Source organism: Pseudorca crassidens, unplaced genomic scaffold (genome assembly GCF_039906515.1).
Source record: "Pseudorca crassidens isolate mPseCra1 unplaced genomic scaffold, mPseCra1.hap1 Scaffold_50, whole genome shotgun sequence".
Lineage (NCBI taxonomy): Eukaryota > Metazoa > Chordata > Mammalia > Artiodactyla > Delphinidae > Pseudorca > Pseudorca crassidens.
The window spans coordinates 2,439,738-2,458,952 of record NW_027136302.1 but is presented as its reverse complement, the minus strand read 5'-3'; positions in this window follow the sequence as shown (position 1 = coordinate 2,458,952).

The window sequence follows — 19,215 nt, the reverse complement described above, 5'->3', positions numbered from 1 at the left end:
AAATTAAAATCAAAAAGACACAGACACCCCAAAGTTTGGGACACCTCTGTTTACAAGAACCTCGTTTACAGTACAAGTTCAACATCGCAGAAAGTGAAAAATGGATAAAGAAGTTGTGGTATTTACTTACAAAGCAATATCACTCAGCAATGAAATCTATGTCATCAGGCCCTTAGCAGCACAATGAGTGGATTCAGGTATGATGATTCTAACTGAAATAAGTCACACAGAAAAAGAAACATCATAAGATATCAGTAATACACGGAATGTAAACTTGGCTACACAGGAACTGAATTCCAAAACAGAACAGGGTCTCAAATTTAGAAAACCAACTTATGCTTGCTTAAGGGGAAAGGTGATTTGGGTTGCTGCATAAAACCAGCGATTGAAATGAGCACAGATAAAGTTCCTTAAGCCAAATATGGAATAGACAAGAGCTACTCCTTGCTCAACGAAATGGACTCAACACCCCATATTAAACGCCTAAGAATGTACCTGACTAGTAAGTATCTTAAAACCTATGGATTGCTATGTCTCCAAAAGAGAATCAAGCGTGCGTACAGGGGCATAAAAGCAGCAGTGATAGGATTGGAGAGGTTCGGTGAGCAAATGAAGACCCTTTGAAGTCATATTGCATGGTACCCATTCCACGGGTCTCAACTCTCCAGTTTTAAGGTATTCTTCCTTCAGCTAAAACATGCATGTGGAACCCAGAGTATGATCAACCATGTGAACGGGAGACGTGTTCAAATATGTCTCAGTTTTCCTCCCCTGATACTCGGGTGCAACATTCCAGACGCTTTACTAACACTCTCCCCACTTGGAGAGTCAGCGCCGTTAACCTCCTGTTTGGCCCAGTTTGCAATTTCTGCGGAAGATGAACAGGAATAGGGAGAACCAATGAGAGACTAGCTGGAGGTGTCTGGACGGGCAAATTGAACTCTCATTTCCCACCAGGAAGAGGAAATAACCAAAGGCTCAGCGTGCCGTGCCGGAACCAGATTAGGGCCTGAAGCCATCCTGCGGTGTTGCGGCCAGCTCAAAAGAAAGCGAGTTGAAGAAAGGAGCTCAGGGGCACTGTAATTCACAAACCTGCAGAGTTATAAATGACAGCTATCGTCCAAAAATATACTGAAGTAAGGCTGCCAAGAGGACTTGAAAGCGGGGCAGAATTGCAGGAAACCGATTTCAGGAGGTAGACTGGAATTGCATTGAAAGCATAGGAAAAGAGGCAGAACGTCCACCATGATGCACTTGGCCAAAAAGGGCGTATGCGTCTTTTCCTGAATACATTCAGGAAAAGACGCATACGCCCTTTTTGGCCAACCAAGCAAGCTTGCAAAGGAAATCTGCACTACAATGAAGTCTCACTTCCCCCCGGTCAAAAGGGCCATCTGAAAAAAGTGTAAAATCCAGAAAGGCAGGACAGGCCATGGAGAACTGGGAGCCTTGTTATGCTGATGGGCGGGATGTAAATTGCCAACAGACACTCGGGAGAAGTGTATGGTGTTTCCTGAAACATCTAAAAAACAAAGCAACAGAGCCTAGGGCACTTCCACTTATGGTCCTATAGCTTAAGGAAATTAAAATCAAAAAGACACAGCCACCCCAAAGTTTGGGACGCCTCTCTTTACAAGAACCTCATTTACCGTACAAGTTCAATATCACAGAAAGTGAAAAATGGATACAGAACTTGTGGTACTTACGTACAATGCAGTATCACTCAGCAATGAAATCTATGTCATCAGCCCTTAGCAGCACAATGAGTGGATTCAGGTATGATGATTCTAACTGAAATAAGTCACACAGAAAAAGAAACATCATAAGATATCAGTAATACACGGAATGTAAATTGGCTACACAGGAACTGAATTCCAAAACAGAACAGGGTCTCAAATTTAGAAAACCAACTTATGCTTCCTTAAGGGGAAAGGTGATTTGGCGTGCTGCATAAAACCAGCGATTGAAATGAGCACAGATAAAGTTCCTTAAGCCAAATATGGAATAGACAAGAGCTACTCCTTGCTCAAAGAAATGGACTCAACACCCCATATTAAACGCCTAAGAATGTACCTGACTAGTAAGTATCTTAAAACCTATGGATTGCTATGTCTCCAAAAGAGAATCAAGCGTGTGTACAGGGGCATAAACGCAGCAGTGATAGGATTGGAGAGGTTCGGTGAGCAAATGAAGACCCTTTGAAGTCATATTGCATGGTACCCATTCCACGGGTTTCAACTACCCAGGTTTAAGGTATTCTTCCTTCAGCTAAAACATGCATGTGGAACCCAGAGTATGATCAACCGTGTGAACGGGAGACGTGTTCAAACATGTCTCAGTTTTCGTACCCTGGTACTCGGGTGCAACATTCCAGACGCTTTACTAACACTCTCCCCACTTGGAGAGTCAGCGCCTTTAACTTCCTGTTTGGCCCAGTTTGCAATTTCTGCGGAAGATGAACAGGAATAGGGAGAACCAATGAGAGACTAGCTGGAGGTCTCTGGACGGGCAAATTTAACTCTCATTTCCCACAAGGAAGAGGAAATAACCAAAGGCTTAGCGTGCCGTGCCGGAACCAGATTAGGGCCTGAAGCCATCCTGCGGTGTTGCGGCCATGTCACAAGAAAGCGAGTTGAAGAAAGGAGCTCAGGGGCACTGTAATTCACAAACCTGCAGAGTTATAAATGACAGCTATCGTCCAAAAATATACTGAAGTAAGGCTGCCAAGAGGACTTGAAAGTGGGGCAGAATTGCAGGAAACCGATTTCAGGAGGTAGACTGGAATTGCATTGAAAGCATAGGAAAAGAGGCAGAACGTCCACCATGATGCACTAGGCCAAAAAGGGCGTATGCGCTTTTTCCTGAATATATTCAGGAAAAAACGCATACGCCCTTTTTGGCCAACCAAGCAAGCTTGCAAAGGAAATCTGCACTACAATGAAGTCTCACTTCCCCCCGGTCAAAAGGGCCATCTGAAAAAAGTGTAAAATCCAGAAAGGCAGGACAGGCCATGGAGAACTGGGAGCCTTGTTATGCTGATGGGCGGGATGTAAATTGCCAACAGACACTCGGGAGAAGTGTATGGTGTTTCCTGAAACATCTAAAAAACAAAGCAACAGAGCCTAGGGCACTTCCACTTATGGTCCTATAGCTTAGGGAAATTAAAATCAAAAAGACACAGCACCCCAAAGTTTGGGACGCCTCTGTTTACAAGAACCTCGTTTACCGTACAAGTTCAATATCACAGAAAGTGAAAAAGGGATAAAGAACTTGTGGTACTTACGTACAATGCAGTATCACTCAGCAATGAAATCTATGTCATCAGGACCGTAGCAGCATAATGAGTGGATTCAGGTACGATGATTCTAACTGAAATAAGTCACACAGAAAAAGAAACATCATAAGATATCAGTAATACACGGAATGTAAACTTGGCTACACAGGAACTGAATTCCAAAACAGAACAGGGTCTCAAATTTAGAAAACCAACTTATGCTTGCTTAAGGGGAAAGGTGAGTTGGGGTGTTGCATAAAACCAGACATTGAAATGAGCACAGATAAAGTTCCTTAAGCCAAATATGGAATAGACAAGAGCTACTCCTTGCTCAACGAAATGGACTCAACACCCCATATTAAACGCCTAAGAATGTACCTGACTAGTAAGTATCTTAAAACCTATGGATTGCTATGTCTCCAAAAGAGAATCAAGCGTGTGTACAGAGGCATAAACGCAGCAGTGAAAGGATTGGAGAGGTTCGGTGAGCAAATGAAGACCCTTTGAAGTCATATTGCATGGTACCCATTCCACGGGTCTCAACTCTCCAGGTTTAAGGTATTCTTCCTTCAGCTAAAACATGCATGTGGAACCCAGAGTATGATCAACCATGTGAACGGGAGACGTGTTCAAATATGTCTCAGTTTTCCTCCTCTGGTACTCGGGTGCAACATTCCAGATGCTTTACTAACACTCTCCCCACTTGGAGAGTTAGCGCCTTTAACCTCCTGTTTGGCCCAGTTTGCCATTTCTGCGGAAGATGAACAGGAATAGCGAGAACCAATGAGAGACTAGCTGGAGGTGTCTGGACGGGCAAATTGAACTCTCATTTCCCACCAGGAAGAGGAAATAACCAAAGGCTCAGCATGCCGTGCCGGAACCAGATTAGGGCCTGAAGCCATCCTGCGGTGTTGCGGCCAGGTCACAAGAAAGCGAGTTGAAGAAAGGAGCTCAGGGGCACTGTAATTCACAAACCTGCAGACTTATAAATGACAGCTATTGTCCAAAAATATACTGAAGTAAGGCTGCCAAGAGGACTTGAAAGCGGGGCAGAATTGCAGGAAACCGATTTCAGGAGGTAGACTGGAATTGCATTGAAAGCATAGGAAAAGAGGCAGAACGTCCACAATGATGCACTTGGCCAAAAAGGGCGTATGCGTTTTTTCCTGAATATATTCAGGAAAAAACGCATACGCCCTTTTTGGCCAACCAAGCAAGCTTGCAAAGGAAATCTGCACTACAATGAAGTCTCACTTCCCCCGGTCAAAAGGGCCATCTGAAAAAAGTGTAAAATCCAGAAAGGCAGGACAGGCCATGGAGAACTGGGAGCCTTGTTATGCTGATGGGCGGGATGTAAATTGCCAACAGACACTCGGGAGAAGTGTATGGTGTTTCCTGAAACATCTAAAAAACAAAGCAACAGAGCGTAGGGCACTTTCACTTATGGTCCTATAGATTAGGGAAATTAAAATCAAAAAGACACAGCCACCCCAAAGTTTGGGACGCCTCTGTTTACAAGAACCTCGTTTACAGTACAAGTTCAACATCACAGAAAGTGAAAAATGGATAAAGAAGTTGTGGTATTTACTTACAAAGCAATATCACTCAGCAATGAAATCTATGTCATCAGGCCCTTAGCAGCACAATGAGTGGATTCAGGTATGATGATTCTAACTGAAATAAGTCACACAGAAATAGAAACATCATAAGATATCACTAATACACGGAATGTAAACTTGGCTACACAGGAACTGAATTACAGAACAGAACAGGGTCTCAAATTTAGAAAACCAACTTATGCTTGCTTAAGGGTAAAGGTGAGTTGGGGTGCTGCATAAAACCAGAGATTGAAATGAGCACAGATAAAGTTCCTTAAGCCAAATATGGAATAGACAAGAGCTACTCCTTGCTCAACGAAATGGACTCAACACCCCATATTAAACGCCTAAGAGTGTACCTGACTAGTAAGTATCTTAAAACCTATGGATTGCTATGTCTCCAAAAGAGAATCAAGCGTGTGTACAGGGGCATAAACGCAGCAGTGACAGGATTGGAGAGGTTCGGTGAGCAAATGAAGACCCTTTGAAGTCATATTGCATGGTACCCATTCCACGGGTTTCAACTACCCAGGTTTAAGGTATTCTTCCTTCAGCTAAAACATGCATGTGGAACCCAGAGTATGATCAACCGTGTGAACGGGAGACGTGTTCAAATATGTCTCAGTTTTCGTCCCCTGGTACTCGGGTGCAACATTCCAGACGCTTTACTAACACTCTCCCCACTTGGAGAGTCAGCGCCTTTAACCTCCTGTTTGGCCCAGTTTGCAATTTCTGCGGAAGATGAACAGGAATAGGGAGAACCAATGAGAGACTAGCTGGAGGTGTCTGGACGGGCAAATTTAACTCTCATTTCCCATCAGGAAGAGGAAATAACCTAAGGCTCAGTGTGCCGTGCCGGAACCGGATTAGGGCCTGAAGCCATCCTGCGGTGTTGCGGCCAGGTCACAAGAAAGCGAGTTGAAGAAAGGAGCTCAGGGGCACTGTAATTCACAAACCTGCAGAGTTATAAATGACAGCTATCGTCCAAAAATATACTGAAGTAAGGCTGCCAAGAGGACTTGAAAGCGGGGCAGAATTGCAGGAAACCGATTTCAGGAGGTAGACTGGAATTGCATTGAAAGCATAGGAAAAGAGGCAGAACGTCCACAATGATACACTTGGCCAAAAAGGGCATATGCGTTTTTTCCTGAATATATTCAGGAAAAAACGCATACGCCCTTTTTGGCCAACCAAGCAAGCTTGCAAAGGAAATCTGCACTACAATGAAGTCTCACTTCCCCACGGTCAAAAGGGCCATCTGAAAAAAGTGTAAAATCCAGAAAGGCAGGACAGGCCATGGAGAACTGGGAGCCTTGTTATGCTGATGGGCGGGATGTAAATTGCCAACAGACACTCGGGAGAAGTGTATGGTGTTTCCTGAAACATCTAAAAAACAAAGCAACAGAGCCTAGGGCACTTCCACTTATGGTCCTATAGCTTAGGGAAATTAAAATCAAAAAGACACAGCACCCCAAAGTTTGGGACGCCTCTGTTTACAAGAACCTCGTTTACCGTACAAGTTCAATATCACAGAAAGTGAAAAATGGATAAAGAACTTGTGGTACTTACGTACAATGCAGTATCACTCAGCAATGAAATCTATGTCATCAGGCCCGTAGCAGCATAATGAGTGGATTCAGGTACGATGATTCTAACTGAAATAAGTCACACAGAAAAAGAAACATCATAAGATATCAGTAATACACGGAATGTAAACTTGGCTACACAGGAACTGAATTCCAAAACAGAACAGGGTCTCAAATTTAGAAAACCAACTTATGCTTGCTTAAGGGGAAAGGTGAGTTGGGGTGTTGCATAAAACCAGACATTGAAATGAGCACAGATAAAGTTCCTTAAGCCAAATATGGAATAGACAAGAGCTACTCCTTGCTCAACGAAATGGACTCAACACCCCATATTAAACGCCTAAGAATGTACCTGACTAGTAAGTATCTTAAAACCTATGGATTGCTATGTCTCCAAAAGAGAATCAAGCGTGTGTACAGAGGCATAAACGCAGCAGTGATAGGATTGGAGAGGTTCGGTGAGCAAATGAAGACCCTTTGAAGTCATATTGCATGGTACCCATTCCACGGGTCTCAACTCTCCAGGTTTAAGGTATTCTTCCTTCAGCTAAAACATGCATGTGGAACCCAGAGTATGATCAACCATGTGAACGGGAGACGTGTTCAAATATGTCTCAGTTTTCCTCCCCTGGTACTCGGGTGCAACATTCCAGATGCTTTACTAACACTCTCCCCACTTGGAGAGTCAGCGCCTTTAACCTCCTGTTTGGCCCAGTTTGCCATTTCTGCGGAAGATGAACAGGAATAGCGAGAACCAATGAGAGACTAGCTGGAGGTGTCTGGACGGGCAAATTGAACTCTCATTTCCCACCAGGAAGAGGAAATAACCAAAGGCTCAGCGTGCCGTGCTGGAACCAGATTAGGGCCTGAAGCCATCCTGCGGTGTTGCGGCCAGGTCACAAGAAAGCGAGTTGAAGAAAGGAGCTCAGGGGCACTGTAATTCACAAACCTGCAGAGTTATAAATGACAGCTATTGTCCAAAAATATACTGAAGTAAGGCTGCCAAGAGGACTTGAAAGCGGGGCAGAATTGCAGGAAACCGATTTCAGGAGGTAGACTGGAATTACATTGAAAGCATAGGAAACGAGGCAGAACGTCCACAATGATGCACTTGGCCAAAAAGGGCGTATGCGTTTTTTCCTGAATATATTCAGGAAAAAACGCATACGCCCTTTTTGGCCAACCAAGCAAGCTTGCAAAGGAAATCTGCACTACAATGAAGTCTCACTTCCCCCCGGTCAAAAGGGCCATCTGAAAAAAGTGTAAAATCCAGAAAGGCAGGACAGGCCATGGAGAACTGGGAGCCTTGTTATGCTGATGGGCGGGATGTAAATTGCCAACAGACACTCGGGAGAAGTGTATGGTGTTTCCTGAAACATCTAAAAAACAAAGCAACAGAGCCTAGGGCACTTCCAGTTATGGTCCTATAGCTTAGGGAAATTAAAATCAAAAAGACACAGCCACCCCAAAGTTTGGGACGCCTCTGTTTACAAGAACCTCGTTTACAGTACAAGTTCAACATCGCAGAAAGTGAAAAATGGATAAAGAAGTTGTGGTATTTACTTACAAAGCAATATCACTCAGCAACGAAATCTATGTCATCAGGCCGGTAGCAGCATAATGAGTGGATTCAGGTATGATCATTCTAACTGAAATAAGTCACACAGAAAAAGAAACATCATAAGATATCAGTAATACACGGAATGTAAACTTGGCTACACAGGAACTGAATTACAGAACAAAACAGGGTCTCAAATTTAGAAAACCAACTTATGCTTGCTTAAGGGGAAAGGTGAGTTGGGGTGCTGCATAAAACCAGCGATTGAAATGAGCACAGATAAAGTTGCTTAAGCCAAATATGGAATAGACAAGAGCTACTCCTTGCTCAACGAAATGGACTCAACACCGCATATTAAACGCCTAAGAATGTACCTGACTAGTAAGTATCTTAAAACCTATGGATTGCTATGTCTCCAAAAGAGAATCAAGCGTGTGTACAGGGGCATAAACGCAGCAGTGATAGGATTGGAGAGGTTCGGTGAGCAAATGAAGACCCTTTGAAGTCATATTGCATGGTACCCATTCCACGGGTTTCAACTACCCAGGTTTAAGGTATTCTTCCTTCAGCTAAAACATGCATGTGGAACCTAGAGTACGATCAACCATGTGATCGGGAAACGTGTTCAAATATGTCTCAGTTTTCGTACCCTGGTACTCGGGTGCAACATTCCAGACGCTTTACTAACACCCTCCCGACTTGGAGAGTCAGTCCCTTTAACCTCCTGTTTGGCCCAGTTTGCAATTTCTGCGGAAGATGAACAGGAATAGTGAGAACCAATGAGAGACTAGCTGGAGGTGTCTGGACGGGCAAATTTAACTCTCATTTCCCACGAGGAAGAGGAATTAACCAAAGGCTCCGCGTGTCGTGCCGGAACCAGATTAGGGCCTGAAGCCATCCTGCGGTGTTGAGGCCAGCTCAAAAGAAAGCGAGTTGAAGAAAGGAGCTCAGGGGCACTGTAATTCACAAACCTGCAGAGTTATAAATGACAGCTATCGTCCAAAAATATACTGAAGTAAGGCTGCCAAGAGGACTTGAAAGCGGGGCAGAATTGCAGGAAACCGATTTCAGGAGGTAGACTGGAATTGCATTGAAAGCATAGGAAAAGAGGCAGAACGTCCACAATGATGCACTTGGCCAAAAAGGGCGTATGCGTTTTTTCCTGAATATATTCAGGAAAAAACGCATACGCCCTTTTTGGCCAACCAAGCAAGCTTGCAAAGGAAATCTGCACTACAATGAAGTCTCACTTCCCCCCGGTCAAAAGGGCCATCTGAAAAAAGTGTAAAATCCAGAAAGGCAGGACAGGCCATGGAGAACTGGGAGCCTTGTTATGCTGATGGGCGGGATGTAAATTGCCAACAGACACTCGGGAGAAGTGTATGGTGTTTCCTGAAACATCTAAAAAACAAAGCAACAGAGCCTAGGGCACTTCCACTTATGGTCCTATAGCTTAGGGAAATTAAAATCAAAAAGACACAGCCACCCCAAAGTTTGGGACACCTCTGTTTACAAGAACCTCGTTTACCGTACAAGTTCAATATCACAGAAAGTGAGAAATGGATAAAGGACTTGTGGTACTTACGTACAATGCAGTATCACTCAGCAATGAAATCTATGTCATCAGGCCCGTAGCAGCATAATGAGTGGATTCAGGTACGATGATTCTAACTGAAATAAGTCACACAGAAAAAGAAACATCATAAGATACCACTAATACACGGAATGTAAACTTGGCTACACAGGAACTGAATTCCAAAACAGAACAGGGTCTCAAATTTAGAAAACCAACTTATGCTTGCTTAAGGGGAAAGGTGAGTTGGGGTGCTGCATAAAACCAGACATTGAAGTGAGCACAGATAAAGTTCCTTAAGCCAAATATGGAATAGACAAGAGCTACTCCTTGCTCAACGAAATGGACTCAACACCAAATATTAAACGCCTAAGAATGTACCTGACTAGTAAGTATCTTAAAACCTATGGATTGCTATCTCTCCAAAAGAGAATCAAGCATGTGTACAGGGGCATAAACGCAGCAGTGATAGGATTGGAGAGGTTCGGCGAGCAAATGAAGACCCTTTGAAGTCATATTGCATGGTACCCATTACACGGGTCTCAACTCTCCAGGTTTAAGGTATTCTTCCTTCAGCTAAAACATGCATGTGGAACCCAGAGTAGGATCAACCGTGTGAACGGGAGACGTGTTCAAATATGTCTCAGTTTTCCTGCCCTGGTACTCGGGTGCAACATTCCAGACGCTTTACTAACACTCTCCCCACTTGGAGACTCAGCGCCTTTAAACTCCTGTTTGGCCCAGTTTTCAATTTCTGCGGAAGATGAACAGGAATAGGGAGAACCAATGAGAGACTAGCTGGAGGTGTCTGGATGGGCAAATTTAACTCTCATTTCTCACCAGGAAGAGGGAATAACCAAAGGCTCAGGGTGCCGTGCCGGAACCATATTAGGGCCTGAAGCCATCCTGCGGTGTTGCGGCCAGGTCACAAGAAAGCGAGTTGAAGAAAGGAGCTCAGGGGCACTGTAATTCACAAACCTGCAGAGTTATAAATGACAGCTATCGTCCAAAAATATACTGAAGTAAGGCTGCCAAGAGGACTTGAAAGCGGGGCAGAATTGCAGGAAACCGATTTCAGGAGGTAGACTGGAATTGCATTGAAAGCATAGGAAAAGAGGCAGAACGTCCACAATGATGCACTTGGCCAAAAAGGGCGTATGCGTTTTTTCCTGAATATATTCAGGAAAAAACGCATACGCCCTTTTTGGCCAACCAAACAAGCTTGCAAAGGAAATCTGCACTACAATGAAGTCTCACTTCCCCCCGGTCAAAAGGGCCATCTGAAAAAAGTGTAAAATCCAGAAAGGCAGGACAGGCCATGGAGAACTGGGAGCCTTGTTATGCTGATGGGCGGGATGTAAATTGCCAACAGACACTCGGGAGAAGTGTATGGTGTTTCCTGAAACATCTAAAAAACAAAGCAACAGAGCCTAGGGCACTTCCACTTATGGTCCTATAGCTTAGGGAAATTAAAATCAAAAAGACACAGCCACCCCAAAGTTTGGGACGCCTCTGTTTACAAGAACCTCGTTTACCGTACAAGTTCAATATCACAGAAAGTGAAAAATGGATAAAGGACTTGTGGTACTTACGTACAATGCAGTATCACTCAGCAATGAAATCTGTGTCATCAGGCCCATAGCAGCATAATGAGTGGATTCAGGTACGATGATTCTAACTGAAATAAGTCACACAGAAAAAGAAACATCATAAGATATCACTAATACACGGAATGTAAACTTGGCTACACAGGAACTGAATTCCAAAACAGAACAGGGTCTCAAATTTAGAAAACCAACTTATGCTTGCTTAAGGGGAAAGGTGAGTTGGGGTGCTGCATAAAACCAGACAATGAAGTGAGCACAGATAAAGTTCCTTAAGCCAAATATGGAATAGACAAGAGCTACTCCTTGCTCAACGAAATGGACTCAACACCGCATATTAAACGCCTAAGAATGTACCTGACTAGTAAGTATCTTAAAACCTATGGATTGCTATCTCTCCAAAAGAGAATCAAGCATGTGTACAGGGGCATAAACGCAGCAGTGATAGGATTGGAGAGGTTCGGCGAGCAAATGAAGACCCTTTGAAGTCATATTGCATGGTACCCATTACACGGGTCTCAACTCTCCAGGTTTAAGGTATTCTTCCTTCAGCTAAAACATACATGTGGAACCCAGAGTAGGATCAACCGTGTGAACGGGAGACGTGTTCAAATATGTCTCAGTTTTCGTACCCTGGTACTCGGGTGCAACATTCCAGACGCTTTACTAACACTCTCCCCACTTGGAGAGTCAGCGCCTTTAACCTCCTGTTTGGCCCAGTTTGCAATTTCTGCGGAAGATGAACAGGAATAGGGAGAACCAATGAGAGACTAGCTGGAGGTGTCTGGACGGGCAAATTTAACTCTCATTTCTCACCAGGAAGAGGGAATAACCAAAGGCTCAGCGTGCCGTGCCGGAACCATATTAGGGCCTGAAGCCATCCTGCGGTGTTGCGGCCAGCTCAAAAGAAAGCGAGTTGAAGAAAGGAGCTCAGGGGCACTGTAATTCACAAACCTGCAGAGTTATAAATGACAGCTATCGTCCAAAAATATACTGAAGTAAGTCTGCCAAGAGGACTTGAAAGCGGGGCAGAATTGCAGGAAACCGATTTCAGGAGGTAGACTGGAATTGCATTGAAAGCATAGGAAAAGAGGCAGAACATCCACAATGATGCACTTGGCCAAAAAGGGCGTATGCATTTTTTCCTGAATATATTCAGAAAAAACGCATACGCCCTTTTTGGCCAACCAAGCAAGCTTGCAAAGGAAATCTGCACTACAATGAAGTCTCACTTCCCCCCGGTCAAAAGGGCCATCTGAAAAAAGTGTAAAATCCAGAAAGGCAGGACAGGCCATGGAGAACTGGGAGCCTTGTTATGCTGATGGGCGGGATGTAAATTGCCAACAGACACTCGGGAGAAGTGTATGGTGTTTCCTGAAACATCTAAAAAACAAAGCAACAGAGCCTAGGGCACTTCCACTTATGGTCCTATAGCTTAGGGAAATTAAAATCAAAAAGACACAGCCACCCCAAAGTTTGGGACACCTCTGTTTACAAGAACCTCGTTTACAGTACAAGTTCAACATCGCATAAAGTGAAAAATGGATAAAGAAGTTGTGGTATTTACTTACAAAGTAATATCACTCAGCAATGAAGTCTATGTCATCAGGCCCTTAGTAGCACAATGAGTGGATTCAGGTATGATGATTCTAACTGAAATAAGTCACACAGAAAAAGAAACATCATAAGATATCAGTAATACACGGAATGTAAACTTGGCTACACAGGAACTGAATTACAGAACAGAACAGGGTCTCAAATTTAGAAAAGCAACTTATGCTTGCTTAAGGGTAAAGGTGAGTTGGGGTGCTGCATAAAACCAGACATTGAAATGAGCACAGATAAAGTTCCTTAAGCCAAATATGGAATAGACAAGAGCTACTCCTTGCTCAACGAAATGGACTCAACACCGCATATTAAACGCCTAAGAATGTACCTGACTAGTAAGTATCTTAAAACCTAGGGATTGCTATGTCTCCGAAAGAGAATCAAGCGTGTGTACAGGGGCATAAACGCAGCAGTGATAGGATTGGAGAGGTTCGGTGAGCAAATGAAGACCCTTTGAAGTCATATTGCATGGTACCCATTCCACGGGTTTCAACTACCCAGTTTTAAGGTATTCTTCCTTCAGCTAAAACATGCATGTGGAACCTAGAGTATGATCAACCATGTGATCGGGAGACGTGTTCAAATATGTCTCAGTTTTCGTACCCTGGTACTCGGGTGCAACATTCCAGACGCTTTACTAACACTCTCCCGACTTGGAGAGTCAGTCCCTTTAACCTCCTGTTTGGCCCAGTTTGAAATTTCTGCTGAAGATGAACAGGAATAGCGAGAACCAATGAGAGACCAACTGGAGGTTTCTGGACGGGCAAATTTTACTCTCATTTCCCACCAGGAAGAGGAATTAACCAAAGGCTCAGCGTGCCGTGCCGGAACCAGATTAGGGCCTGAAGCCATCCTGCGGTGTTGCGGCCAGGTCACAAGAAAGCGAGTTGAAGAAAGGAGCTCAAGGGCAGTGTAATTCACAAACCTGCAGAGTTATAAATGACAGCTATCGTCCAAAAATATACTGAAGTAAGGCTGCCAAGAGGACTTGAAAGCGGGGCAGAATTGCAGGAAACTGATTTCAGGAGGTAGACTGGAATTGCATTGAAAGCATAGGAAAAGAGGCAGAACGTCCACAATGATGCACTTGGCCAAAAAGGGCGTATGCGTTTTTTCCTGAATACATTCAGGAAAAAACGCATACGCCCTTTTTAGCCAACCAAGCAAACTTGCAAATGAAATCTGCACTACAATGAAGTCTCACTTCCCCCCGGTCAAAAGGGCCATCTGAGAAACGTGTAAAATCCAGAAAGGCAGGACAGGCCATGGAGAACTGGGAGCCTTGTTATGCTGATGGGCGGGATGTAAATTGCCAACAGACACTCGGGAGAAGTGTATGGTGTTTCCTGAAACATCTAAAAAACAAAGCAACAGAGCCTAGGGCACTTCCACTTATGGTCCTATAGCTTAGGGAAATTAAAATCAAAAAGACACAGCCACCCCAAAGTTTGGGACACCTCTGTTTACAAGAACCTCGTTTACAGTACAAGTTCAATATCACAGAAAGTGAAAAATGGATAAAGGACTTGTGGTACTTACGTACAATGCAGTATCACTCAGCAATGAAATCTATGTCATCAGGCCCATAGCAGCATAATGAGTGGATTCAGGTACGATGATTCTAACTGAAATAAGTCACACAGAAAAAGAAACATCATAAGATATCACTAATACACGGAATGTAAACTTGGCTACATAGGAACTGAATTCCAAAACAGAACAGGGTCTCAAATTTAGAAAACCAACTTATGCTTGCTTAAGGGGAAAGGTGAGTTGGGGTGCTGCATAAAACCAGACATTGAAGTGAGCACAGATAAAGTTCCTTAAGCCAAATATGGAATAGACAAGAGCTACTCCTTGCTCAACGAAATGGACTCAACACCAAATATTAAACGCCTAAGAATGTACCTGACTAGTAAGTATCTTAAAACCTATGGATTGCTATCTCTCCAAAAGAGAATCAAGCATGTGTACAGGGGCATAAACGCAGCAGTGATAGGATTGGAGAGGTTCGGCGAGCAAATGAAGACCCTTTGAAGTCATATTTCATGGTACCCATTACACGGGTCTCAACTCTCCAGGTTTAAGGTATTCTTCCTTCAGCTAAAACATGCATGTGGAACCCAGAGTAGGATCAACCGTGTGAACGGGAGACGTGTTCAAATATGTCTCAGTTTTCCTGCCCTGGTACTCGGGTGCAACATTCCAGACGCTTTACTAACACTCTCCCCACTTGGAGACTCAGCGCCTTTAAACTCCTGTTTGGCCCAGTTTGCAATTTCTGCGGAAGATGAACAGGAATAGGGAGAACCAATGAGAGACTAGCTGGAGGTGTCTGGATGGGCAAATTTAACTCTCATTTCTCACCAGGAAGAGGGAATAACCAAAGGCTCAGGGTGCCGTGCCGGAACCATATTAGGGCCTGAAGCCATACTGCAGTGTTGCGACCAGGTCACAAGAAAGCGAGTTGAAGAAAGGAGCTCAGGGGCACTGTAATTCACAAACCTGCAGAGTTATAAATGACAGCTATCGTCCAAAAATATACTGAAGTAAGGCTGCCAAGAGGACTTGAAAGCGGGGCAGAATTGCAGGAAACCGATTTCAGGAGGTAGACTGGAATTGCATTGAAAGCATAGGAAAAGAGGCAGAACGTCCACAATGATGCACTTGGTGTATGCGATTTTTCCTGAATATATTCAGGAAAAAACGCATACGCCCTTTTTGGCCAACCAAGCAAGCTTGCAAAGGAAATCTGCACTACAATGAAGTCTCACTTCCCCCCGGTCAAAAGGGCCATCTGAAAAAAGTGTAAAATCCAGAAAGGCAGGACAGGCCATGGAGAACTGGGAGCCTTGTTATGCTGATGGGCGGGATGTAAATTGCCAACAGACACTCGGGAGAAGTGTATGGTGTTTCCTGAAACATCTAAAAAACAAAGCAACAGAGCCTAGGGCACTTCCACTTATGGTCCTATAGCTTGGGGAAATTAAAATCAAAAAGACACAGCCACCCCAAAGTTTGGGACGCCTCTGTTTACAAGAACCTCGTTTACCGTACAAGTTCAATATCACAGAAAGTGAAAAATGGATAAAGGACTTGTGGTACTTACGTACAATGCAGTATCACTCAGCAATGAAATCTGTGTCATCAGGCCCATAGTAGCATAATGAGTGGATTCAGGTACGATGATTCTAACTGAAATAAGTCACACAGAAAAAGAAACATCATAAGATATCACTAATACACGGAATGTAAACTTGGCTACACAGGAACTGAATTCCAAAACAGAACAGGGTCTCAAATTTAGAAAACCAACTTATGCTTGCTTAAGGGGAAAGGTGAGTTGGGGTGCTGCATAAAACCAGACAATGAAGTGAGCACAGATAAAGTTCCTTAAGCCAAATATGGAATAGACAAGAGCTACTCCTTGCTCAACGAAATGGACTCAACACCGCATATTAAACGCCTAAGAATGTACCTGACTAGTAAGTATCTTAAAACCAATGGATTGCTATCTCTCCAAAAGAGAATCAAGCATGTGTACAGGGGCATAAACGCAGCAGTGATAGGATTGGAGAGGTTCGGCGAGCAAATGAAGACCCTTTGAAGTCATATTGCATGGTACCCATTACACGGGTCTCAACTCTCCAGGTTTAAGGTATTCTTCCTTCAGCTAAAACATGCATGTGGAACCCAGAGTAGGATCAACCGTGTGAACGGGAGACGTGTTCAAATATGTCTCAGTTTTCGTACCCTGGTACTCGGGTGCAACATTCCAGACGCTTTACTAACACTCTCCCCACTTGGAGAGTCAGCGCCTTTAATCTCCTGTTTGGCCCAGTTTGCAATTTCTGCGGAAGATGAACAGGAATAGGGAGAACCAATGAGAGACTAGCTGGAGGTGTCTGGACGGGCAAATTTAACTCTCATTTCTCACCAGGAAGAGGGAATAACCAAAGGCTCAGCGTGCCGTGCCGGAACCATATTAGGGCCTGAAGCCATCCTGCGGTGTTGCGGCCAGCTCAAAAGAAAGCGAGTTGAAGAAAGGAGCTCAGGGGCACTGTAATTCACAAACCTGCAGAGTTATAAATGACAGCTATCGTCCAAAAATATACTGAAGTAAGGCTGCCAAGAGGACTTGAAAGCGGGGCAGAATTGCAGGAAACCGATTTCAGGAGGTAGACTGGAATTGCATTGAAAGCATAGGAAAAGAGGCAGAACATCCACAATGATGCACTTGGCCAAAAAGGGCGTATGCATTTTTTCCTGAATATATTCAGGAAAAAACGCATACGCCCTTTTTGGCCAACCAAGCAAGCTTGCAAAGGAAATCTGCACTACAATGAAGTCTCACTTCCCCCCGGTCAAAAGGGCCATCTGAAAAAAGTGTAAAATCCAGAAAGGCAGGACAGGCCATGGAGAACTGGGAGCCTTGTTATGCTGATGGGCGGGATGTAAATTGCCAACAGACACTCGGGAGAAGTGTATGGTGTTTCCTGAAACATCTAAAAAACAAAGCAACAGAGCCTAGGGCACTTCCACTTATGGTCCTATAGCTTAGGGAAATTAAAATCAAAAAGACACAGCCACCCCAAAGTTTGGGACGCCTCTGTTTACAAGAACCTCGTTTACAGTACAAGTTCAACATCGCATAAAGTGAAAAATGGATAAAGAAGTTGTGGTATTTACTTACAAAGTAATATCACTCAGCAATGAAGTCTATGTCATCAGGCCCTTAGTAGCACAATGAGTGGATTCAGGTATGATGATTCTAACTGAAATAAGTCACACAGAAAAAGAAACATCATAAGATATCACTAATACACGGAATGTAAACTTGGCTACACAGGAACTGAATTACAGAACAGAACAGGGTCTCAAATTTAGAAAAGCAACTTATGCTTGCTTAAGGGTAAAGGTGAGTTGGGGTGCTGCATAAAACCAGACATTGAAATGAGCACAGATAAAGTTCCTTAAGCCAAATATGGAATAGACAAGAGCTACTCCTTGCTCAACGAAATGGACTCAACACCGCATATTAAACGCCTAAGAATGTACCTGACTAGTAAGTATCTTAAAACCTAGGGATTGCTATGTCTCCGAAAGAGAATCAAGCGTGTGTACAGGGGCATAAACGCAGCAGTGATAGGATTGGAGAGGTTCGGTGAGCAAATGAAGACCCTTTGAAGTCATATTGCATGGTACCCATTCCACGGGTTTCAACTACCCAGTTTTAAGGTATTCTTCCTTCAGCTAAAACATGCATGTGGAACCTAGAGTATGATCAACCATGTGATCGGGAGACGTGTTCAAATATGTCTCAGTTTTCGTACCCTGGTACTCGGGTGCAACATTCCAGACGCTTTACTAACAGTCTCCCGACTTGGAGAGTCAGTCCCTTTAACCTCCTGTTTGGCCCAGTTTGAAATTTCTGCTGAAGATGAACAGGAATAGCGAGAACCAATGAGAGACCAACTGGAGGTTTCTGGACGGGCAAATTTTACTCTCATTTCCCACCAGGAAGAGGAATTAACCAAAGGCTCAGCGTGCCGTGCCGGAACCAGATTAGGGCCTGAAGCCATCCTGCGGTGTTGCGGCCAGGTCACAAGAAAGCGAGTTGAAGAAAGGAGCTCAAGGGCAGTGTAATTCACAAACCTGCAGAGTTATAAATGACAGCTATCGTCCAAAAATATACTGAAGTAAGGCTGCCAAGAGGACTTGAAAGCGGGGCAGAATTGCAGGAAACTGATTTCAGGAGGTAGACTGGAATTGCATTGAAAGCATAGGAAAAGAGGCAGAACGTCCACAATGATGCACTTGGCCAAAAAGGGCGTATGCGTTTTTTCCTGAATACATTCAGGAAAAAACGCATACGCCCTTTTTAGCCAACCAAGCAAACTTACAAATGAAATCTGCACTACAATGAAGTCTCACTTCCCCCCGGTCAAAAGGGCCATCTGAGAAACGTGTAAAATCCAGAAAGGCAGGACAGGCCATGGAGAACTGGGAGCCTTGTTATGCTGATGGGCGGGATGTAAATTGCCAACAGACACTCGGGAGAAGTGTATGGTGTTTCCTGAAACATCTAAAAAACAAAGCAACAGAGCCTAGGGCACTTCCACTTATGGTCCTATAGCTTAGGGAAATTAAAATCAAAAAGACACAGCCACCCCAAAGTTTGGGACGCCTCTGTTTACAAGAACCTCGTTTACAGTACAAGTTCAACATCGCAAAAAGTGAAAAATGGATAAAGAAATTGTGGTATTTACTTACAAAGCAATATCACTCAGCAATGAAATCTATGTCATCAGGCCCTTAGCAGCACAATGAGTGGATTCAGGTATGATGATTCTAACTGAAATAAGTCACACAGAAAAAGAAACATCATAAAATATCACTAATACACGGAATGTA